Genomic DNA, 25,223 nt, shown 5'->3' with positions numbered 1-25,223 from the left:
TGTTCTTTTTGCAGATACAGACTAACGTGTCAAAGTATTATAGTGTACATGAATACTAGAAGTATAGTAAATAAATCTTTAATACACTTCTTAGTTTATTTGATTGTTCACAGTAAAGTTGTGGCAGTGGCACCACGCCCACTGACCAGTTGTTCAAAAATCTTGTCCTGAATCCTTATCCTGATACTATCTCTCCTCTTTGCTTTTCATTTTTTCAAACAAAAATTATATTACTGATTCTACAGCATTTCAGTAACAGGAAGTGGAGATGTAAACTGAGCATGCTTCTGAAAAGCTTTTAGAAAAATGCCAGTTATTTTGCAAACGATGACGCTATCTTGAGTTTATTATATTAGCCTTTTAACGACTTTATAAAAAAGAACGTGTGTGCTGTAATGAGTGTCACCACATTACTAGCTTTTACAGTGATACTTTGGTTAAAATTGTACCCAGGCTGATTACAGTAAATTGTCTAAAATGGTTTCTGTTTTATCAATGACTTGATTTGGTGGGAAGAAATGAGAGCTATAGCTTTGTTTAGCAGCATTTTCCTTTTCTGAAGGATAGTTTATTTTCTCCCCTCCCACCTAAAGCAGATTCTTTCAGGTGTTTGAAGTTTAAAGCCCATGTGTGTTGCCAGATGAAAACCTTTGTACCCGAGACAAGTGTAATCAGATTCTTTACATGTGGTAATCTTGTTTTGGTATAACATTGTAATGAAATTTGTACGTGTTAAAGTGCAGTAATACAATATCACTTAAAATTCACGTTCCAGAAGTAGTGGGTAACTTGATGACATCTTTGGCGGGAAAATAATGGTTTAACCCATTCCTGTCCTCTGGTTATGTATTTCCCATGGCCGTGCCTTTTCAGGCTGCTACTTTGCTTTTAGTGGAAAGCCATACCCTGTGAATGCAGCACTTATCTATAGGATGATGCAGGTTCCTCTATAGAATGCACATTGACCACCCTGCAGAACCAAAAGAATAGTTAATTATAACGTCTATCTTTGCATTTAAATGCAGTCTGCAAACATTCTCCATGCAAAGAGTTTGAAACAGTCACATTTTTAAGACTACAGACATATGAAAACAGACTATAAAACAAATTCCTGTTTCAGGCAATTGTTGACAAGTAAAAATAAAAATTATAGACGGTTAAATTATTAGGCAATTTTACTACTATGTAAGGAAGATTTATGCTGTGATAAATAAATAAATATTGCTGTAACCCAATTCAGAACTTGTCAAATCCAGGTTTAGAAGGTTAAAATATAAGGGATACTTTATTATTTAAGAGGAACATTTTTAGTGATATTCTTGGCTTTTTTCCCCCTCTCCTTGAGTTGGGATGTTTAAGGGTTGCTTTCATCAAAACTGTCTTCCGTAGATTCCGTTTGTGAGGCACATTAAAGAATGACTCCATAGTCAAGGGTCCATTATGGCAAACACTTACTGCCAAGAGTATTTCCACTGACTTCAGTTGAATGCTCTCAACTCCCCAGAATTAGCTCAGTACACTTGGTTGTAAAACACACCTTTTTTGCCTTAGAAGTAACATGTCAACTAGATAAAATTAAATATTCCTTTAGCCTACATATATACCCCTCAATGTCTTTTTTTTTTTTAAGACTCAAATTTACTTTTGTCTTGCACAAACCTAGTGTGATCTCACTTTATTATTTACGTCAGAGTGCTTGAGTGGTAAGAAAAAGTTACTTACTAAATCTGTGATGCATCATTTTGAATAGAGCTAGACAAATACCACCAAAAAAAGGTCTGAGATTAATCAAAACCTAATTCATTTAGGCTACACTGACACGTTCTTGTATTTGCTCTTCACAGATATTCAGGCAATTGAGTTTTATTCATATGAATACTCGCAAAAAGCTAACTTTATGCTCAGACATTCAAGTACTTGTGAATAGCAAATGTTAATCTTGTGCAAATATTCACACTGGAAATAATATATTTCATATGGAGTGATGGGTTTCCCAATATCCCCCTCATAGCCTTGAGGGAGTAAATTAAGCAAGCTACGCAGGGTTCAGACCATACTCTTTGCAACTAGGACTATATATGCACGTGTAAAAAAGTGTGAGCCAAAAGAAAACTAAATTTAAATGATGAACCTAGTCAGTAAATCTTGTAGTAGAGTATTGTCTCCCCCACCCCCCGGAATAATAAGGTAAGAGGAAATCAAGGCAAGGCCTGTATAGCCCAGAAAGGAAAAGGTTTAAAGTGTTACAGTATGTGCTTTCCTGGTCCTGTTTATCTGCTACTCAGGTCATGGCTCTTCAAGCACTTTTCCTGATAAGTGTTGTGCTCATCCTATCAGATAACAGAAACAATGCCACATGACTTACGTTACCAGTTATAACTAACCAACACAAGTCAAATTTAGAATGTTGTATCAGATTGTGAGCAGGTCACTGTGACTATCAGTTTTGTTTTTTTTAAATCTTAAACTCTCAAATATGAATACATTCAAGAATGTTCTGTAAGTAGGGAAAGGGCAAAACTAGTTGAGCATATCTTATGCTATTATTTATTTCCTCAGCTTTAATTATGAATCCCTTTTTTTTTTTTTTTTTTTTAACTCTGGTGTTTAGTCTTTGTTCCACTTTTGGGCTTTAGCAGACAGTGTTTTGCCTACGTTTTTATCCTCAAGTCATTTTTTCCCCTGCTAATAATGCAGTCACTAGTCAGATTGTTTATAAAATGAGGACATCCTCTTGGACTAAATGTGTAAACAGTCTAAAGTATGCGTGTGTGTGGAAGAGAGGTTTTCACAAATTTTATTTAATGATAACAAGATAGGCAAAATACAAAAAGCTGTGTTTAAATACAGTTAGAATAATGGCATAAGTTAACAGCAAGAAATTTCACTGTTAAGGTATGAATTGTAGCATCAGGTGCCCCCCCCCTTTTTTTTTTTGACACAAACATAATTTCAGGATGAAATAAGAGTCTTGAGAGAAGGTTGGTGCGTGGGATGAGGACTTACCATGCCAGTGGAATAGAAGAGTTTCAGACCAAGGAATGGAAAGGGATTGTTGATGAGACTACTAAACATTTTTCTTCTGGCTTATTTTCAATTTAAGGGCCAGATCATGATCTGACCTATCTGGTCATTTGTGGGGATACAGTCATAGGAGGGATGCACTCATAGTACTAGGGTTGCCAGGTGTCCGGGTTTCGACCAAAACGCCTGGTCGAAAAGGGACCCTGGCGGCTCCAGTCAGCACTGCTGACCGGGCTGTTAAAAGTCTGATTGGTGGCGCAGTGGGACTAAGGCAGGTTCCCTGCCTGCCTTGGCTCCACGTGGCTCCCGGAAGCAGCGGCATGTCTGCGCCCCCCCCCCCCCCGGCTCCTACACATAGAGGCAGCCAGGAGACTCTGCACGCTGCTCATGCCCCAAGTGCTGGCTCCACAGCTCCCATTGGTCGGGAACTGTGGCCAGTAGGAGCTGCGGGAGCGGCACCTGTGGACAGGGCAATGCGCAGAGCCACGTGGCTGCACCTCTGCATAGGAGCTGGAGAGAGACATGCCACTGCTTCCGGGAGCTACTTGAGGTAAGCGCCGCCCAGAGCCTGCACCCCAACCCCCTGTCCCAGCACTGATCCCTTTCCCACCCTCGGAACCCCTCGATCCCAGCCTGGAGCACCCTCTTGCACCCCAAACCCCTCATCCGCAGCCCCACGCTAGAGCCTGCATCCCCAGCTGGAGCCCTCACCCCCTCCCGCATCCCAACCCACTGCCTCAGCCTGGAGCCCTCTCCCACACCCTAAACTCTTCATTTCTGGCTCCACCCCAGAGCCTTCACCCCACATCTGGAGCCCTCATCCCCTCCCGCACCGCAACCCTCTGAGCCAGCCCAGTGAAAATGAGCGAGTGAGGGTGGGGAGAGTGAGCAACAGAGGGAGGGGGGATGGAGTGAGTAGGGGGTGGGGCCTTAGAGAAGGCGGTGGGCAAGAGCAGAGCCTCGGAGGGGGCGCAGGGGCAGGGCAAGGGTGTTTGGTTTTGTGCCAGTAGAAAGTTGGCAACTCTAACTCATACATAGGCTCGCTGAACCTGGGTCTGAGACTGTAGGAGTAAGTGGATGCTATGCACAGTCTCGTCCCTTCCCAAGTGAATGAGCAGAAGCATGGCTCCCCACTCCAACCTGGTGCAGGGGGTAGTATTCTGCTAATGGTAAGGAATCCTATTTCTCTGTGGCCCAGTTTCTTCTCTGCATTGCTCCTAGAGTGCTGCACATTGTTCTGGGAAAATTGCATGAGCACAATCAAGCCCTTAGTCATTAGTAACCACAAGTCGTTACCATCCAGAGAATTCTTGGTGATCTGTTAAAGACGTGAATAGTCTCAATCCATTTCCTGGCAGCTAGGTGTTCACATCCTCAAGCCCACTATTGCCCTGGCACTGATACTTGGGGAAATCTCCACAGGCCACTGAGACTAACCTATCCTCTCACCGATAGAGGGAGTCCCTCTAAGTGAGGATTGTTTGTGTTGCCTTGGAGGGGTGCTATGCAGGTGAAACATTCTTGCTGCATCTATTCTGAACAGGAAACTCCAGAGCAGTCAGCCTGGTACTTTTCATGATGGCTAAATTCTGTCAAAATGGGGGTTGGGTGGCATGGAAAGAAACATTGTCATGTTTGGCAGTTCACAAGTTGACATCTTTTTAAAGTTTTACCCATCTGTTACTGAGAAATATTTGATTCAGTTTAGTTTGATTATTTTATTTTTAATTCCAAATAACCTCTTGCGTCATGTCAGCAGGGTCTGCAAATCAAAAACAGATGTGAGCATACATTTCGTGAGCTGTGCTAATCTAATGCTAGCTACTAATTCCTGCTTAGGGCTTCTTCCCCATCCTTGTATATGGCATATATACGGTACTGTGCATACTCGGACTCTATTTGGAAACGGAATATAGCAATATGTAGTAGCCACTGCTCAAAGTTTAATATTTCATCCATTGATATTTTACTGCATACTCCTTTTTATAAGCTTGTCGTGAAGAGATGGGCTTGTTTACAGAGAGTGATTCCTAAGCTCTGGGGTTGACATCAGGGGTATGGTAAGATTCTATCCATTTAAATTTGCATGATCGCAGGTTTTCATATATCTTCTCATATGCCTTCCTCTGTCACTTCATTTTAAAAATTCCCCATAGGGAGAGTCTCACAGCTGGGGTACCACCTATACTGCCTGTCCGTCACAAGATATTTACATAGCAGCATCTGCAGGAACCACAGAGTGAAAGCAATCCAGTCTTGGGTCAGCCCAACTTTGATGTTCCTGCCAGGCTATGGGACGGGTTTGAATTAAGGGCCCTGCATTTTTTTGAAGACTCCATAGACTGATCTTCCATCAGCAACTCATTGACTGGTTTTAGCCTTCCTTGCAGCAGCAGAACTGAAGAGACAGCAGCTTGCAGCCATTTTTCAGTCACTTTTCTCCAGCATCTTTGGGCTCCGCAGATTTTATGGCCTTCACTCCCTTGGGAAGCCTCTGTGTGGTAGAAGCACAGACTTCTGCTGGAGGGGAAGGAGGAGAGATTAACATTCCTCTCTTCTTTTCTCACTCTCTTTTTCCATCCCGTGGGCAATGGAGAACTATGTATGTGCTGCAAGGAGCACTTCTCATGGCTAGACAAGAAGACCACAGAGAACTGACAAGATAATATCAGCAGCAAAGAATCCTGTGGCACCTTATAGACTGTTAGTCTGTTAGTCTATAAGGTGCCACAGGATTCTTTGCTGCTTTTACTGATGCAGACTAACACGGCTACCCCTCTGATACAAGATAATATCAGTTTCACATTACTGATTACACAGAGACACAGAAGAATTGGGAGCACAGAACCCCAGAATGGGAGCGTGCCAAGGTACTGTAAGGTCAGAGGGAAACATGGAAGGACAGATGCAAACTGGGTTGTATTGAGGGTATATCCCTGCAGTCTAGGAGCAGCACTTTGAAGTTTTGGGCCAACTTTGGTTTTGTGCTTATGGTGTTAGCAGGGCTGGTAGTGCTGTGTAGCCCCTGCACTCGGACCCTAGGGGAAGAATATACCTCTTATCACAAGGTAACCTCCCTTCACCTTAGACTGACTGGAGAAGAAGCAATGGACTCCTGAAGGAAGGTTGTGCAGTGAAACCAGGAGCAGAAAAGGGATTTTTAGTAGGGCATTCTAAGTGCAGAGGCTTTTGCCTCTAGAATGTGATTTCTTCCATTCCAGGGGCTTGGGTTTACTTTCTTTCAGAGCATGATGCAAGGACTATCTCTTCATTCAGGCCATTCCTGAGTACGTGGTGTAAGTTTCTTTTGTGGGTTGGGGAGTTCTGTGTTAAGCAGAGTTATTAAAAAAGCCTTTACTGGCATTGAAGCTGAAGTTAGATCATAAATGCATGTACCGTGATAATGATTGATATCACTCCCCATTATAAGGTCAAGAGTTCTTAGTTTCATTTTGTGAGGTTGGCAGGGAGGGAGGGAGATCTCTCAAACACTCGGTTGCAAACTGGTGCAGCCACTGTAATAGTTGCTGTAGGTGGAACTTCTGTGTCTTCCACCAGCATTTTCCCATGCACTTTTAGAGATAGGATATGTTGTCCCTCTACACGTCACTCCAGCTGCTCACAAAGAAGAGGCAAGGCCAAGATGTTGCTGTACCATGTCAGAGTGCCACAGCTACAACATCCCCCAGCAGTACCTGCCTGCTCAGCACTGAGATCAGAGTCTGTACTGGAAGGGAGCCTGAAGCCCCATTACCCGCAGAGGATATTTCCATTACTACCGGCAGGGAAAACAGCATGTTTCTCAACTGATCCAAGCATTTCCCCCGGCCACACACGCACCAGCTATGGTAGATAGCCAGCAGTCAGGGTAGACCTTCCCAATTTAGGAACCAGAAGGAGGGGGTGCATTCTCAATGGACCACCGCCAGGAGACCCCACTCCCCATCTAACCAACAGCCCCCACAGCCAGAGGTCACAGGATAACCCGCCTGCCATTATGGCCGTTGGTTTCAGCAGTAGCTGCCCTATACGGCAGGGGTTCTCAACCTTTTTCTTTCTGAACCTCCCCCCCCCCCCCACTCCCAACATGCTTTAAAAACGCCACGGCCCACCTGTGGCACAACAACTGGTTTTCTGCATATAAAAGCCAGGGCTGGCATTAGGGGTTAGCAAGCAGGGCAGTTGCCTGGGGCCCCTGTGAAGCTAATCTGGTCAGGCTTTGGCTTCAGCCACGGGTGGTGGGTCTGAAGGTCTCGGGCTTCAGCTCCATTAAGTGGGGCTTCAGCAAGTCTAATGCTGGCCCTGCTTGGCAGACCCCCTGAAACCTTTTCACAGCTCCCCAGGGGACCCTGGGCCCTGGTTGAGAACCACTGCTATACAGGAGCCACCTGGAGGATCTAAGCCTCTGGGGAGTGGGAATTATGATGGCTTAGAGGTGGAAGGGTTGTTGCGTTTGGATGGGGTGGGGGTAAAAAGGATTGTTGGGTTTGAGGGTTGGATGAGTATATAAATGATTTTTTTTTAAATGGCAGAAGAGTGCAATTAATAGTCTGGGGGGGTTTTTTTTGAGAGAGAGGATGGGGCTGTTTTATCCAGGGAATATCACATGTATCACTGAATGAGATATGAATCTTACAGAGCTCTTTGTTGGTATTTTGGCAGCACGTCACTGACCAAGGCAAAATGTGATAAGGACAACATCTGAGAGTAGAGGTCAAAATCTCCTAACTAGGTATAAATTGTGGGGAGGGGGAAGCATTTCTTCTGCTCTCTGAGGAGCAGGTAAGGTTCAAATAGTCCATATTGCATACTGGATTAAGAGTATTGAGACAATATGTTTCCCCTGCAGAGATGCCAGCCCTCACTAATTTTCCATAATCTTCCCACTTTTTACATGTAATTACAAAGTTACTAATTCAGGCATAAATCTACTAATTTTGCAAACATGCACATGCGTGTGCGTTACTCCTCACCACTCGTGACAAAAACAGCAGATAATGCCATGGCAGTGGGGGGGGCCTTCTTCTCCGTCAACCTGGAGCACATGCACTGACTGCGTGATGAGGGCCTGATAGGAGGCAAGTTGCAGCGATTTTGAATGGATTGGGTCACTGCTGGATTCACCACCCAAGTGACAGGCTGTGTGCTGCACGCTAGCTGTTCTGTATGGGCTCTGCTGGACTATGTTAATGCACTCTTGGTACCTAGAGCACACCAGCAGGGTACACATGGGCAGTTAGTTCTGCACACAGCCTGTGGCTTGGATGGTGAATCTAGCAGCACCCCAAACTCCACTGACAGTCCCTGTGTCTTTCCTCCTCTCAGACTGCACTGTACAGTCTGTGCGGGAGGAGAATCCAGAGGGGGCAGGAAGAGAGCAGCAGCAGCAGAGAAGGAGAGTGGGATGTGACAAAGGAGGGATAAGAGGAGAAGAATCATCCCAGGAAGGAGGTCCAGGCCTGGGACTGGCCAAAGTAATGAAGGGCCCTTGGCAGCGTAGAAGGACAGCTTTCCTAAGGCTGTTCCACCTTCTTTGGGGGTGGGGGTCAGGGACACAATGGAGAGGGAGTCTGGGCCCCCTCCCTTGACCGTATATGGGTTGAGGAGAGGTCCTGGTTTCTCTGGGGAGAGGGGAGCATGGGAGGGAGAGATCCTGGTTTCTCTGGAGGAGGAGAGGAGAGAGAGGTCTAAGCAACCTTCCTAATTCCTTCCTAATTTTTCTTTTTATAAACATCCCTAAAAGTGTCAGAAAAAGTGTCTCATAACTATCAGCAGCACCTACATCTTGTATAGGTTGAGCTCCCCAGCTCAGTCTCATCCAAGCTCACATTTCAGTCTGGTTTTGGGAAAACAAGGACACCTGTGTCCTACTAACAAAGGTACACCTTGGCTGCCACATGATGACTGCCATTGCAAGCCAAGCAGCCTCTCAACCTTGGGTCCGTCTGCACATGCCTCTTACACATGAGAATTGGTGGACTAGAACCTGTGGTGCTCTGCAAGAGACAGCCTTCAGGGTAAAAGAGCAACTTCCCAGAGCTACTTATAATTAATTCCATCCACTTCTGTCAGTCAACAACATTTTGCTGTATCATAGGCTTTGGACAGACCTGGAAGACAGCATGGACACATGGCTTTTGCTTATTCGTAGAAAAAGATTGATCACTGAGACAATACGGTAGTGGTTTCCAAACTTTAACAACCTGTGAACCCCTTTCACTAAAATATCAAGTCTTGTGAATCTCCTCCTAAAAATGAATATTTCCAGGGATTTTCTCCCTTTACCTGAGTATAACTTATAAAAGCAGTGATCCTGGAAATAAAAACAAATTTTATGACGTGCTTATTACACACTATTATTTTTATTATTTATCATGACAGTATTTTTATTACATTATGAAAATGGCAACACTCTTCCAAGATCTCACTTTTGTAGCTTGTATCACTTTGAATAAGTCTGTTATAAGACAAGGCTCCTATGTTTCATCAAGGAGTATCAGATGTGTGAGTATCAGTGGCTATTGAAGGTTGTCTCCATGAGTATGCATTCGTCCCCCTATATCACTTGCATCAGATCACAATCAAGGCTGCCAATCTTCTGGTTGGGGTGTGTGTGTGTTTTTAAATCTTGCTCTTACATGGACAGAACAGCTGATCCTCATTTAGAGAAAACAAAATTATAGTGAAGGCCACTTATTTACCCTTGTCTGGTGACAGCAAAAAACAAATGATCAGTTCCTAACAACAAAAATGGGTGAGTAGTACAAGTGATAACCAAAAAGAGGAAATAGTGACAATGAATTTAGTCTATGAAGGATGAGGAAACAGCATTCATAATATGAAGCATTTTTAATACTTAGTGTTGTAAGTGTACATTTTTCATCTTCACGGTGCTTTACAAAAATGAATTGTCACAACACCCCTGCTAGATAGGAAACTGATACTGTTTCCATTTTACAGATGGGAAAATTGAGGCACAGAATAGTTAAGGGATCTGCCTTTTCAGAGGTTCTTGGTACCTGCAGCTCCCATTGACTTCAGCTGGAATTGTGGATGGTTGACATCTTAGAGTGTGAAGCTCTAGCTACGTGTCTAAAGTCATAGTTGTCAGAGCTGGGGACTATACCTCAGCATTTCTTAGCTCATAGTCTGGTGATCAGAGTGGGGAACGCTAATTTTCACACACATGGAATGGGGAGTTAAAAAATTGACAGCCTAAAAAAACTTGATATAGTCTCTTTATTTACAAACAAAAACCCTCATGATTTTGGGGCCAGTCTCATGACTTTTTTAATTTGGGGGATTTTGTTTCTCAGTCCATGGTATGTTAGTTTATTTAAAAAATCACCATGTTTAATAACTGGTTGCTTATGCATAGACTGTGCCTTAGGCTGTAGTTGGAGTGTTGCGTGTCAGGATTTAGATGCATTGACGGGGATTTGTAGAAACATCTACAATATGACACGAGTACCTCTGGCCAATGCTGTTAGTCCCTCACCTTCATAATTACATAATTTAGCTATGTATATGTGATGGTGCTGCGTTTTATTAGGTTGACATATCTAGTCATAAAATTGCACCATTTGACCTTCCAACCCCTTTCTGGGAGGGGAATCTCTTCCAGTATTTCTTACAGAGCATGTTGTAACAAACATTCTTATTACTTTTATATCCAGGATTGCAAGACCATTGCAGGGGATTCAATCCCCTAACGCTATCTAATTAATTTCAGGGCACAACTCACCTTTTTCCTAACTTATACAATATTATTAGATTTTTATTTCTGAATTGCAAGGCTTGTATGCTGCTGCTGATTTGTTTTCAGATGGTGGTAAAAGATTTTCTTTATTGCAAATGGAATCAGGATGTTTTGACTTACTGTATTCTGAATAGGGTGAGGAGATGTGCATGATATGTCAAATATTTGTCCATAAAAACCCACACGCTGCTAGTGCAAATTGTTCATCCTGCCTCTGTTCCCAGTTTGTGTCCCCTGCCCCGTGAACTACACTGTGCCAAAGATAACGATATTCATTTCCTGGTATATTGTATCTCTGTCTCCAGTCCTTTGTTCTTGGGCAGGGACTGTCTATAATCTTTGGATATTCCTACACTGCAAGTGAAAGTCTGATTGTAGCATACCCATGCTGGCTTTAATCTAGTTGGCAGAAATAACAGTGGTAGTGAAGATGTGGCAGTGTGGGACAGCCACCCCAGTAGAAGCCTGGAGGCGATCCTGGATATGTACTTGGGTTGCTGGCCCACGCTGGGGTCCATGTCGTCACATTTTCACTGCTTTTGTTATCCATGTTTGCTAGATTGAAACTAGTGCAGGTATGCTAGCCCATGCTACAGTTACACCTTCATTTGCATTGTAGACCTACCCTGTGTTTGTACAGTGTCCATCACAATCCTTTGGTAACTACAGTAACGTAATTTATTGTAAATAATAAGTATACCAAATGTAGGCTTTGATCCTGTGAGCTAACTTGTGCTGGTAGACCGTTACACGAAACCCAGGTCAAGTAAATACATCTGCTTGCCGGTACACGGATCTTCCCATGTAGATCAGATCTTTAATTTCTAGAATAATGGAGGCCAGTATTTAGGTTTAAGAAGACTCAGATAACTAGACTCTTCTGATGCAGGGGAAAAATGAATACTAAAACTATAAAATATTTAAGTTAATCCTGGTGAATATCTTGGAACTTAAATCCTTAATAAAGTAACAAATAAGGTTAATATATTTTTGAAGCATTTATAAAAACAAAACAAAAAAAAGTTAAGCTGTGTTAACTCTGAACATTTTTGTTTTTGTTCCCCTGTTAAATAATCACTTCACATTTGAAATATTGCAAGAGAGGCTGAGTAGTAGTAGGCATAGGACTTGCAATTCTAAGTTGAAACCTGTCTTTTCTGTTACCAGAGTGCTGGGGAGAGGTAAAGTTTGCTGACTAATAGTGTTAATACTTGGAAATAAAAGGTAACCTTCAGTCAACTTTCAGTATCTAACCCAGACATTCAGCAGTTTCATGGTGAGGAATGACGTGTGGGAGGTGTGCAAGTGAATGTCAAAAATCCTAGAATTGGGCTTACATTCTTATTTCAGGTTATATTTGCTGTATACTGACTTTAAGTACTGGAATCCTAAAGTCAGAACAATGAACAGTTAGAATTGTTTTGGATAGGAACGGACGTGGAAGAATTGTTTATTAATTTGTTGATAATCCGCCACCACCCAGTGCTGTCACTTCTGTACCTAATGTTATCTTTTCTGAATCCCTCAAATCACTATAGTTTATATGCCACTCATGACTTCCTGTTTGTCTTTTGGCTGTCGTTGGAGTGCATTGTTTGAAGTGAATAGCCCTGATGCTCAGATCGCCTAAACTCCTCAGTACCACAGGTTCAAATCCCGGTAGAATAAACTCAGCCCTTTATTCTTCCAACTTAGATTGAGTTCTTCTTCAAGTGCTTGCTCATGTCGATTCCATTCTAGGTGTGCATGTGCACAGTTGTCAGAAACTTTAGCCTTAGCGGTATCTGTAGGGCCAGCTGTGGCGCTCATGCCTCAGTATATCAGGTGCCACTGGCCTGATGCCTTCTCAGTTCCTTCTTACCGCACATGATGATTGGTTGGAATGCCTGGTCGTGCTTAGCAAGAGCATTAGCGGTTCTTCACTGTTCAGATCGTTCTCCTTTTGTTATTTAGTCAGTGATTAGTTAGTTAAGTGTTTTAGTAGTAGTTAGTCCTGACTGGGACTTTGTCCTGGAGTGGGACGTGCCTGCTCCCCAGACTTTAAGCCATGTTCTGAGTGCAGCTGGTCGATGCCCATCAGTGACTCTCACGAGAGTTGTCTGAAGTGCCTGGGGGAGTCTCATTGAAAAGACAAGTGCTGGATCTGCAAACATTTTCATCCCCAAACTCAGAAAGAGCGAGACATTCGGTTAAGGGCCCTCCTCATGGCGGCTGCTCTGTGCCTGGCATCGGAGCTCTTGCACTCTGACTCCACGCCTGGTATTTCGGCGTCAGCCCTCAGTGCACTGCTGGCACCGGGATCCGCCCAGCACCATTCCCCCTTGCCAGTACCAAAGAAGCAGTCTGTCGTCTGGTCCACAGGCACCGCACAAGGGAACTTTGGGCAAAGGACCTGAGCTATGCCTTGTGTCAGCAAATGGAGGCTCTCGGGGGTACTGCTGTGGTTGGACCCCCTAGCCCAGCCAGGGACCCACCTCCGACTCTGGGGAGCAGTAGGGGGTCCCGGCCCATCGCAGAGCCATCTGTGCCTGAGGTGGGCCCGGCAGCCAAAGACCAGTTAGGCAGACTGGTACCACAGACACCTCGCTGCGTGGCGGATCCCGCCAAGACACCAGCTCAGACGACCAGACCGGTGACAAGCTACCGCCAGCACCGGCTTTGGAGCAAAGGGCCCAGTCTGAAGCGGTGACCCCAAGGGAGGCCCCGACGACTATGGAGCAGTCCCCGTTGCAGCAAGGGGACGCCCCCCAGCCTCCGGCGGTGCAGTCATCCTCATCATCTCCGGATGAGGAGGTGGTGGGGCCCTCACAAACGGGTAGCTCATCCCCGCCCCCGATGACCTCAGGGAGCACCAAGCCCTACTTAAAAGGGTGGCAGCCAACCTGAACTTGGAGGTTGAGGAGCTAGCTGAGGAGCCCAGTGACCTCTTCAATGTCATTCCATCATCTGCCCGTTCACCCAGGGGTCCTAAAGATTCCCAAGTTGGTGTAGCTGACAATCTTCCATTCCGCCCACATCCAAGAAGGTGGAAAAGAAGTACCATGTCCCCACAAAGGGGTTTGAATACTTATACATGCACCCTCCTGTGGGGTCCCTGGTCATGTCTGCCATCAGTGAAAGGGCCAGGCACGGCCAGTTGTGTGGCACCCCAAAAAATAAAGATGCCAAGAGGCTGGACTTGTGTGTCAGAAAAATTTATCCCACAGCAAGCTTCCAATTTAGGGTCTCTAACCATCAGGCCCTACTTGGCAGATACAATTTCAACTAGTGGGGCTCTGCCGGAAAGTTCAAAGTGAGCCTCCCACAGGATCTGGCGCAGGAGTTCGCCACTCTCATAGAAGAGGGTAAGGCAGTAGCCAGGAGTGTCCTCCAGATGGCCTGGGGCACCACGGACTTGGCGTCCAGGGTGGTCTCCTCTGCAATAGCCATGAGGCATAGCTCCTGGTTACAGACCTATGGGCTGTCCCAGGCAATGCAGTCCATCCTCCAGGACCTCCCGTTTGAGGGAACAAGGCTTTTCTTGGAGCTGACTGATGCTAGAGTCCCAGGCCAGCCTCTGCTCCTTAGGCCTACATACTCTTCAGCATGCCAGAAAACTGTTCTGCCCCCTTGCCGTCGTCAAGGTCTTGGGGTATGCCTCGTTCTGGCTCCTACAAAGAGGAGGACAAAGACGGGGGTTTTAAGCGATGCCACTGGTCGTCCTCTCATCCACCTGCCCAGCCCGATCCTTCCAGAGATCAAGGCAGCCAAAGCAGTTATTTTGAGGGTGCGGCCGAGGACGACGCCCCAGTCACTGAACTGGATCCATTCCCCATCTTCCTCAACCGCCTGCGCTCTTTCCAGTTGGTTTGGTCCCATATCACCTCGGACCACTGGGTGTCCGTCACCGTCTCGTCGGGCTATACCCTGCAGTTTGTAGCGGACCAGCTCTTCCATCCCCCTTCACTTTCCCTCTTCAGGGACCCTTCTCACGAGCAACTCTTCGTTCAGGAAGTCAAAAACCTCCTGTGCCTAGGGGCAGTGGAAGAGGTTCCCCAAGACATGGAAGGTAGAGGATTTTACTCCCATGACTTGCATCCGAAGAAGTGGGTATTCACCCACGAAAGCTCATGCTGCAAAACGTCTGTTAGTCTATAAGGTGCCACAGGATTCTTTGCTACTCCCATTACTTCCTCATTCTGAAGGCAAAAGGGGGCCTCAGACCTATTCTAGACCTGTGCTGCCTCAATGAGTGTCTCAAAAATTGAAGTTTTGTATGGTCTCCCTGACCTCCATCATCCCCCTCCCTGGATCTAGGAGACTGGTACGCCACCCTTGATTTAAAGGACACATACTTCTATATTCCTGGGGTACCGGTGTTTCCTCTGTTTCACGTTGGGCCAGCACCATTTCCAGTTCATGGCGATTCCCTTTGGTCTCTCCTTGGCCCCAAGAGTGTTCACAAAGTGTATAATGCCAGTGGCCACTTACCTGTGGTGTCGGGTAGTCCAAATTTACCCATACCTTGGTGACTGGTTGATAAGGGGCCAGTCCTCAGATCAGGTTCAGAAACATCTTGATCTGGTTGGGGGCTCTGATGTATGCCTTCCCTCTGGTGCCATTGCCGTCCAGGGTCCTCATGAAGATCAAGCAGGACAAGGCAAAGGTCATCCTCATAGCACTGGCATGGCCATGCTAACACTGGTTCAGCACTCTGCTGGACCTCTCGCTGGTGACCCTGTTCTGGATGCCGCTCAGGTCAGACCTATTGTCCCAGAACCACGGAAGTCTCCTGAAACCAAACCTGGCAGCGCTTCATCTGATGGCTTGGCTGCTGCGTGGTTAAACGCTCAAGAATGGCAGTGCTCGTCCAAGGTCCAGCGAGTCCGGTTGGGCAGTAGAAAGCCCTCCACCAGGGCCACTTATCTGGCCAAATAGAAGCGATTCATTTGCTGGATGGCAAATAAGGGGCTCTGTCCCAAGCAAGCCACATTGCAGATCATTCTAGATTACCTCCTGCACCTCAAGCTTCAGGGATTGTCGCTCTCATCCATCAAGGTCCATCTGGCGATCATCTCAGCCTTTCACCCACTGCTTGAAGGCAGGTTGGTTTTCTCTCAGGATATCACAGCCAGATTTCTCAAGGGCCTGAAGTGCCTCTACCCGCACATCAGGGATCCTGTTCCTCTGTGGGACTTTGGTCTGATGCTGTCACGGCTCATGGGTCCCCCCCCTTCGAGCCTTTGGCTTCCTGCTCTCTCCTCCTCTCCTGGAAGGTCACGTTCCTGCTCGCGGACATGTCGGCCTGCCGGGTATCCGAGATTCGGGCGCTCTCCTCAGAGCCACCTTACATGGTCTTCTACAAGGACAAGGTCCACCTAAGACTGCACCCAGCCTTCCTTCCTAAGGTGGGGTCTCAGTTTTATTTGAGCCAAGAAATTTACTTACCGGTATTCTATCCAAAGCCGCATAAGTCGGAAGAGGAGCAAAGGCTACATGCCCTGGACGTCAGGAGGGCTCTGGCCTGAAAGGACCAAGCCATTCTGCAAGTCAACGCAATTATTTGTCGCTGTGGCCGACAGGATGAAAGGTCAACTTGTTTGTACTCAGATAATTTTCTCCTGGATCTCTGCCTGCAGTTGCTTTTGCTATGATCTAGCAAAGGTGTCGCTCCCGGAAATAGTCAAGGCCCACTCTACCAGGGTGCAGGCCTCTTCGGCAGCCTTTTTAGCCCTGTAGGGCGGCCATCTGATTGTCGGTCCATACCTTCACGTCCCACTAGGAGCTTACCCAGCAGGCCCTGGATGACTGGCTTCGGTAGAGCAGTACTGCAAGTCGCCAAGCAGTGAACTCCAAGCCCACCTCCACAGATACTGCTCGTGAGTCATGTAGAATGGAATTAACGTGAACAAGCACTCGAAGAAAAAACCATTTACCTACTTTTTCGTAACTGTTGCTCTTTGAGATGTGTTTCTCATGTCCATTCCATTACCCGCCCTCCTGCCCCTCTGTTGGACTTGTCGCCTTCTCAGTTCCTTTTTGTCGTAGAGCCGGCGGTGCCTGATATGCCGTGGCATGAGCGCGGACTCCAGAGAGTGCCACAGCCGGCCCTACGGAGATACCACTAAGGCAAAAGTCTCCGACAGCTGTGCACATGGGCACGTGCACACCTAGAATGGAATGGTCACGAGCAACATATCTCAAAGTACAACAGATATGAAAGGTTTTTTTCTGTGTGGTTGCCTATGTATGTGTGTGGATGTCCATGAAAAAGCCGAAAAATTAAATGCATGTCAGAGCTGTATGGACATGAAAGAGCCAGACATAGTTGTTGAAAGTTGTGGGAGTTTGCCCTGCTGTCCAGTCAAATTTCCCCCTTTGCATCCACTGTTGGGCAGTATAGTATATGCTTTTTAGGTTCCATCCTCAGCCCCAGCGGTGGCTGCATTCCAGTAGTGATGTATGTATATAGTTAGTGGAGTGATGTAGTGGGTCTTCAGGTAAAAGGTGCCATGTAAATATATAAATAATAGCATTTCACACATTTATTTATTTATTTATTTTGGCGGGATGGTCTTTTCTTTGCTAATTGTTCTATCATTCCATGTCAGAAAGGTTTTCCTTGTATTCTATCACCTATCTTTATTCAGCCCTTCTAACTCTCCTGCCCCCTGTTTTTTTTATATGATTTTCTCTCTGGCTTTGTTAACTTAAGAGAATGTTACCATTCTGAGAGCCATACTGGCCACCTTAATTTACAGGAGTCATCGCAACAAATTATTTGGTAGGCTCAGAATGCGGCCACCCTCTGCCCGTGCGTCCGCCACTTGCCTCCTGACCCCCCTGCCTGCTGCTTGCCTCCTGTTTCCCTCTTCACCCCCCCCAACCGCCGCTTGCCACCTCTCACCCTTGCCCACCGCAAGAACCCCTGCTCGCTGGTGGCTCATTGCTAACCTCCTCGCTCCCGCGCTTGCAGCCAGACCCCCTCTTCCCCCACCCGCCTCCTCATCCTGCTGCTGGCTCGCCGCTTGCCTCCTTTCTCCCTTGCCACTCACCTCCTTGCTTGCTCGCCCCCCCCTTGCCTCCTCACCTTGCTCCTTAAGCATTTTGTGTCCCACCTGTGTCTCCAGAGAGGTGGCGCAGGCAGCAACAGGGAGGAAGGGGAAGCAGTGTTCTCTCTTAATTTTTCCTATCCATGTGCGGAATGAATTTTGTTATGTGCACCAACATGGAGGTGATGTCACACATCACCTTCATATTGATGCACATAACAAAATTCAGTTGATGGGGGTGGGGCCGATTTGGTTTGGAGTGTGGGAGGGGGCTCAGGGCTGGGGTACAGGGGTTTGCGGGCTCTGGGGTGTGGCCAGGGATGAGGGGTGCAGGAGGATACTCCGGGTTTATGGTGGGGAGAGAGGACTCCCTGCAGCTTTCTCTGCCCGCAGCAGCAGCAGTACTTGGGCTGTGGGGGGAGAGCGCCTCTCCCCGCCATGGCAGCTCCAGGATAGGCGCCCCCTTGCCCCAGCAGGGCCGGGCTGAGGTGGGTTCGGGCTAGGGGAGGAGTGCCCGGGCCGGGGCTGGGTTTGGTCTGGGGGAGGGGCGCCTGGGCTGGGCTGGGCTGCTCCGGCCGAGTCTGGGGCCATGCCGCCCCAGCTGCAGCAGGACCAGGCTGCAGCAGAGTTGGGGCTGGTGGAGGGGCGCCCCGGCCGCAGCAGGTTGGGGGCTGGGGGAAGGGCGTGTTCCTTGAGCGCTTGCGCGGCGCTGAAGAGGCTGCTGCGCAGCTTACAGGGAACTAAGGGGGGGCCAATGGTCCCCCCCCACCCAGTAAACTGCTATGGCTGCAGGGAAACCCCCTGGTAGCTGCATGCGGCCACGGTGGCCGCATTTGAGAAATGGTGACTTAAAATGCTTGTAAATCATGTCACCTGTACACGTGTGTGTTCCCAGAACTGTGTAGATTAAGCTTGCTTTCAGAAGGTCTACAGAACTTGTTCAGTCTGGACTGGTTTAGTGCTAATGTGAGCACAGAATAGCTAAAATGGTTCAGCTAGTCCTCCTGCTGCTGTCCCACAGTGCATGTGACCTTTTTAATCTTCCATTATTCACTACCTCTGGAAGGTTCCAAGCAGGCATTGCAGTTGACATGGTTTAAAACAGCAGAGCTGATGGGCAACTGGTGTTTTTAAATTGAAACATCATGGCTAATATGGACAAAATAAAAGGTTTGTACTCAGACTGGTTTGGTCCAGCTGATTCAGTTACAAGGAGTTTGTTGCTCTGAGTTAGTGCCCAAAATATCATGATTAAAAATCAGATTTAAAACCGTAAATAAATTACATTTTTGCCTGCTTTTGGATATTTCTCACCTTGTATGGGTAAGCTCCCCACCCCTAACTTGAGAGATAATTTCAGGATCAAAAATAACCTTAAATATACACAAAGTGTGGCTTCCCTGTTCACTGCTTGGAAGGGGCTGCACTTACTCTCTCCTATCGTGTGTGAGAGGAGGTGGCATTCGGTAACTCATAATTCCCCCTCCCCATCCCTAACAAGGCAGAATAGGCAGCTATCTCACTCATATTCTCGCTTCGTGATCCCCTATAATCTCCAGTCCACCATCTACCTCATTAACTTGCCCTCTTATATTTCCCTCTCTTAACCTTCTGTCTCCTACCACAGGTTCTCTCTCTGCCGCACCATATTTCCCTGCACCCTCCTTGTCTGCCTCCTATTTCCTTCCCTACTTGCCCCACCCCCACCTCCCCGGGTCATTTCCCTGATCATCCCTGCACATCCTCTTTCTTAGCACATTTTCCTTTGTTGCTGCCCCCATGGTCTCATTCCTGAAACTCTGCATTCTCCTGTCCCCTGCCTGGCATTTGTATGGAGACTGAGGAGCCACCATCTTCCCTCTGTTAGACCCATTTCAGCCAATGGAAGATGGCATCCATCTTTTCTGGAAGCAGTTTCACTTTCCTCTACAAAGGTCAGAGACATGGTAGCTAGATAGCTAAGGGCAGCCTGTAGCTTTGGTTCTATTGACAGTAATGAGAGATGCTGTCCCCTTTGGATAAGGGCAGATTTCATAGGATTGAAGCCAGCAGTCAGAAATTCATGAGAACCCTTTTAAAAAACGGAACAGAAATTGAGATTTACATTAAAACTGTGAGAGTGGGTAATGCTGCAGTGTGTTGGTGGGTGCCAGACTTGCCACCAGAGCACCTTTCCTTCCTCCTGCCAGTGGTCTTTTATTCTCTTTGCTTTCCAAAGCCTAAGGCCCTTGTAAATCTTAATTCTGGTTCTGCAAGTTCCACTTGGGGGCCTCGCTGACAAGTTGGTCAGAAGTATGAAAGCATTATAAGAAACACTATGAGATGAAATCAATTTATTCATTGAAATTACACTGTGGGATTTTGGAAGGAACTGGCAAGTAAATAACAGTGACCTTCCTGTCCCCACTAGTTTGGGCTTGATGAGTTGCAATGCCAAGGTTACTTGTCTTAACATGTCAGAATTAGATTACTGGTTAATACTGATCATCTGAAAAATGTTACACTTAGGTATATTCAGATTATTTTTAAAAGCCACTAGTGGCTGGGAGGTACTGTGTTAATGCATTTTGCAGTAACACTCTGTTTTGCGAACTTTTTTTTTTAATGGGTCCTGGCAATGAAAAACTCTGATTTAGTAAACCTACAGTGTAGTAAGTAAATAGAGTAGTAATGGCCTGTTACTGCATGATGAATGTTATTGGGAATTTAATTACTTGAAATTCTTGGGAGCAGGATTGGGACCTAACTAAGCAAGTGTTTTCTGACTAAATGGATATGCTGTAGCTTGTTTTGTTTGTTAATTCAAAGGAACACACAAATCTTTTACTACGCTGTTTTGAATAATTCCCCTAAACATATGATATGTTTTTGTCCCCACAGAAGCCAGCTCAGGAAGACATTAGAAAGTTGATCTCAATAATACAACAACAGGTAACTTAAGTTATAGTTTTATTTTCTTTGCTACAAATTATGGAGAATCTGTGGCAAGTATTGGAAAAAATTCTTTTTTCTGCACTTGGGAAAACTCACAGATCCATTATTTTCTAACCTGAGTACATGAAGATAGCTGCCTCCAGTGTGAATTTAGAGAGCTAAGTAAAAGTTGCTTGATTTCTGCCGGTGGGAGCCAGCTGAGGTCACTCAATCAGGGTGAACTGCAAACAAAACGGGGCAGACAAACCCCAAATGCTGGTGGTTATTTCAATACTTAGATTTACCAACCAGCACAAAACAGCTTCTCTAGTACCTCACTGGTCACTTAGAAGTCCAAACCACGCAGTTCCCTTAAAGTACCCAGCCTCAGGCCTCCGTCCAGACACACCTGTCAGATATATGATGATGATTCCTAAAAATCTGATCTCATCATATAAAAGAAAAGGTTCTTCCAATCCCAAAGGATCAGCCACATACCCAGGTCCAATTATAACTTAGATCTTACCCAAAATACATGCTATAGCCAATTCTTATTAACTAAGCTAAAATTTATTAAAAAAGAAAAGAGAGCGTGTGTTGGTTAAAAGATCAATATACATACAGACTTGAATTAAATTCTTGAGGTTCAGATACATAGTAGAGGTGAGCTTGTAGTTGCCAAAAGTCCTTTTAGAAATAGTCCATAGGTTATAGTCCAATTTCCATATTCAGGGTGGCTCCAGTCAATGACTGGGGATCTCAATCATTATGGCTTAAGGTTTCCCCCTCTTGAAACCCAAAGCAGATCTGAGATGAAGAAGGATCGTGTCCCAGGGTTCTTATACATTTCCAGCAGCCTTTCGGCCTGAGAAAACAATAGGCTTAACTCCTTCTCCCAAATCTCCTGGCAATTAGCACAGAGTAATTTATCCATTAAACAGTTCAGATACAGGGTACCACAACCTTCAAAGAGACACATAGACAATAATACTATTTCACTCAAGTATCCTTATAAATGTTAATATTCCTATTTTGATCTTTGAATTAAAACTATAGCAATAGACAAGACTGGTTTGCTTACATCACAAGACCTGAGCAAACATCTACCCTTCTACCTCTAACAATGCAGACTTGCATTTCAAAGCTCTATTCCTTTACAGATCTTCCTAACCAGTCCTTAAGGTTCACCCATGGGTCAGGTCAGTCTGTGAGTTGATTAACTCTTTCTGGCCCTGTCACCTTCCAATGAAATATTATATTACACTCATAACGTCACACCTGAGTACATGAAGATAGCTGCCTCCAGTGTGAATTTAGAGAGCTGAGTAAAAGTTGCTTGATATCTCCCCAGCCCCCTTCACCCATAGGTGCTGAGCACTTGCAGCTCCCATTGACAACAATGGAAATGTGGATGCTCAGGTCTTTTGGAGAAACAAACCACTTAAGTTAGTTATCTAACTTCAGGCAGTCAAGTAGGAAAATATGCCCTGTATAAGTACAAGTAATATCCTAAGAAATGTGAATAGGTTAACAGCTTTCCTGTTGAGCAAATTATAGGAAAACTACAAGGGAACATGTTTAACATCAGTGGCTGAGAGGACTAGACATGACATTTCTCCACAAATTTAGTATCTTTGGTATATTTAAATAAGTACCATGTTATGAAAGAACAGAGTTTATGCAGTTCTGCTTTTAATGTAGAAATGGAATACCCACTTCCCCCTTCCCATCTTTGTCTCACTAGCTTTCCCAAGTTTAAATGCCATGAGTATTCTGTTATAAAATATTGGATGCAGGAATTCGGAACATGTTTAAGATTCTTATCTTGATTTTTACCCAAATAGACAGTTTTATTATGGATGATCTGGCCCGACTATACTGTAAACTGTTTAGGTATCTAAAATTTCTGTAACATTATTTCCTCTAGTCACTGAATAGTTGACACTGACTTCAGTTTCTTATAAAATGTTGATAAAGATGTGGAAATTAAACAGAGCCATTTTCAGTTTTTGCCTGTAAAGCACACTGATGGTTAGTTTTTTCCCTGTGTTTGTAATGCACGTGTAATATCGGGAGGAGGTGTGGTATAGCTATAAGGGATTTAAAATGGAGCTGGAAGCTAGGACGTTCTGAGTTTTAACTGCGGCCCCAACAATGACAGTCCCTGTGGCCTGGGGTAACACACCTTAGTTCTTTGAGTCAGTTTGTCCATCAGTGAAATGGCAATAATCCTATTTCTCTTTTTCTCAGGGTGTTGCAATAATTAGTTTAATTATTTGCAAAGTGCTGTGCACATGAATGATGCTGTTATATAAGAGGCCGCTGTCATTACCATTACTATGGAGAGAGAGCAACCTCTTCATAATTAAGACTGAAAGTTGATTTTCATTAGAAACCCCTGCTCCTAAATACCACAAAAAAAGAAATATCTTCCTTAAAACTGGTAGGTGAGTGAGGTCTTTGGCTGATTTCCCCGCCCCTCCCTTCCCCCTCTGGATTTTGAAGTAAGTCAAAACAAGGATTACTTACTTACAACGCCAAAGTAACAAACATGTTCACCAGTTTCCAAAAAAATCTTTTTTTTCTCCACTTGCAGCCAAAACCCCTCCAAAAACACAAAAATCAGGAAAATGCAGAGAGCGATAAAATTTAGTTGGAGAGGATTTCACCCCTAGTATGGAAAGGTAGGAGTGAGTGCTTTTACCCCAATCTTTATCCCTAATCCACGTTCAGGCTGTCTTTAAAAAAATAAGCAATATCAGAGACAATGACTTTGCTGAGGTGAAATTAAGGTTGATAGAACGTATAAGTAATTAATGATTAAAAATCCTTACAACAAAGTTGGACATAACTGGGGAGAAAACCAAACCAACCAAACCCCCCCCCACCATTCAAAAGCCTGGAAATTCAGAGTTAAGATTAAATTTACTAAAACCCCAAATATTTTAACATATGGAAATTGATAGGTAGGATACTGTGATGGAGATTACTAGGCATTTGCTGCTCTCTGCCAGAAGGCCCACCACATTAGTGTGCCCTGTACTAAGAAGGGACCCTGATGGAAGGTGAAGAGCAGCAACTTTGGACCTCCTAGGGGTTGCCTAAAGAGGCCTCCCATGATCAGTTGCAGGCAGAATCAGCAAGAGTTAGTCCTTCAGCACCTCGAAGGACCAGGAGCAGATGGAGGCCAATCAGGGCCTAGCATGCAGGATAAAAAGGGCTGGCTGCTTCTACTATGGGTCAGGATGAAGCCAGGGAAGGAAGGCTCTCCCTGCCCTAACCCAAGTAACCTGGCCTAGTTAGGGGCTTAACCTTGACAGTGTTTGCCTTGGATCTCTGTGAGGGATTTATTGTTTGTTATGGACTGTAATGCCCAAGTAGCTATTTTGAGCTCAGCGTTCAACTGTTTGGTGTAAAACCTGAGGTGAGCCTGCTCCATGGGGTACCTGGCTCAGGGGAGCCTTTGACAGATATCCATACTACCTTATCTCTGCCCCCATGGTGATCCTCTAAGTCAGGGGTAGGCAACCTGCGGCACGTGTGCCGAAGGCGGCACGCGAGCTGATTTTCAGTGGCACTCGCACTATCCAGGTCCTGGCCACCGGTCCGGGGGGCTCTGCATTTTAATTTAATTTTAAAGGAAGCTTCTTAAACATTTTAAAACCCTTATTAACTTTGCATACAACAATAGTTTAGTTATGTATTCTAGACTTATAGAAAGAGACCTTCTAAAAACATTAAAATGTATTACCGGCACGCGAAACCTTACATTAGAGTGAATAAATGAAGACACGGCACACCACTTCTGAAAGGTTGCCCCGACCCCTGCTCTAAGTAAACAAGAAACTCAGACTACTCACTGGTACCAACTCCAGCCTTGCATTTTACACAAAAAACCTACTGTACAAATTCCTGTTTAACTCAATACACTACTAAAACACAAGCTTACCAAGACAAGACAGAGACCCACCCACACACACTAAGTATTCTTTAGAGAAGGCAAATTCAAAGAAATGAGTCTTGCACTTGGAACAGAAGGATGGCTGGTAGTTGCTGGGAGATTTTATTCCATGGTCTTGGCCTGGTCAAAAAAGTTGTCTCCTGTATAGATGAACTTAACTCTTAACGGTAGAGAGTTCCATTGCGTGAGAGGAGCAAAACTGTCAACCACATCTTCATTCTGGAGCTTTAAGCAATCTTTTCGATACTCTGGGCCTAGGCCATGGAGCGCCTTGAAGATAAGGACCGAGACCTTGAATTCAATTTGATATTCTACTGGAAGCCAATGAGAGAGCAGAGAACAAGTTTCCTACTAGCCTGTGTTGCTGCGGAGATGTGCTGCAGCATTCTGTTCTAGTTGTAGCTTCCTAAGTGCTGAAGCCTTTGTGCCCAAGTATATCACATAGCTGTAGTCCAGCTGAGAGATGAGAAAGTTGTGAATAACTGAGTCCAAGTCGTCATTTGGCAGGATGGGTTGAAGTCTCGTAGCCAATTGG

At 45.3% G+C, this 25,223-nt stretch overlaps 1 protein-coding gene across 8 annotated transcripts in view; it reads left to right on the top strand.

The window, feature by feature from the left end:
* The window catches only part of TRERF1 (transcriptional regulating factor 1), a 140,693-nt gene that overhangs the window by 23,753 nt on the left and 91,717 nt on the right, over positions 1-25,223 (top strand). For all 8 annotated transcript variants that reach the window (XM_045008427.1, XM_045008433.1, XM_045008425.1 and 5 more), the window contains one exon: positions 20,695-20,745. The gene's annotated coding sequence lies outside the window, so the exon portion shown is untranslated. The remainder of the gene's footprint in view (positions 1-20,694; positions 20,746-25,223) is intronic.

This window comes from Mauremys mutica, chromosome 3, assembly GCF_020497125.1.
Source record: "Mauremys mutica isolate MM-2020 ecotype Southern chromosome 3, ASM2049712v1, whole genome shotgun sequence".
Classification (NCBI taxonomy): domain Eukaryota; kingdom Metazoa; phylum Chordata; order Testudines; family Geoemydidae; genus Mauremys; species Mauremys mutica.
The sequence above is the reverse complement of the archived record's forward strand: the minus strand, read 5'-3'. Positions and strand labels throughout refer to the sequence as shown.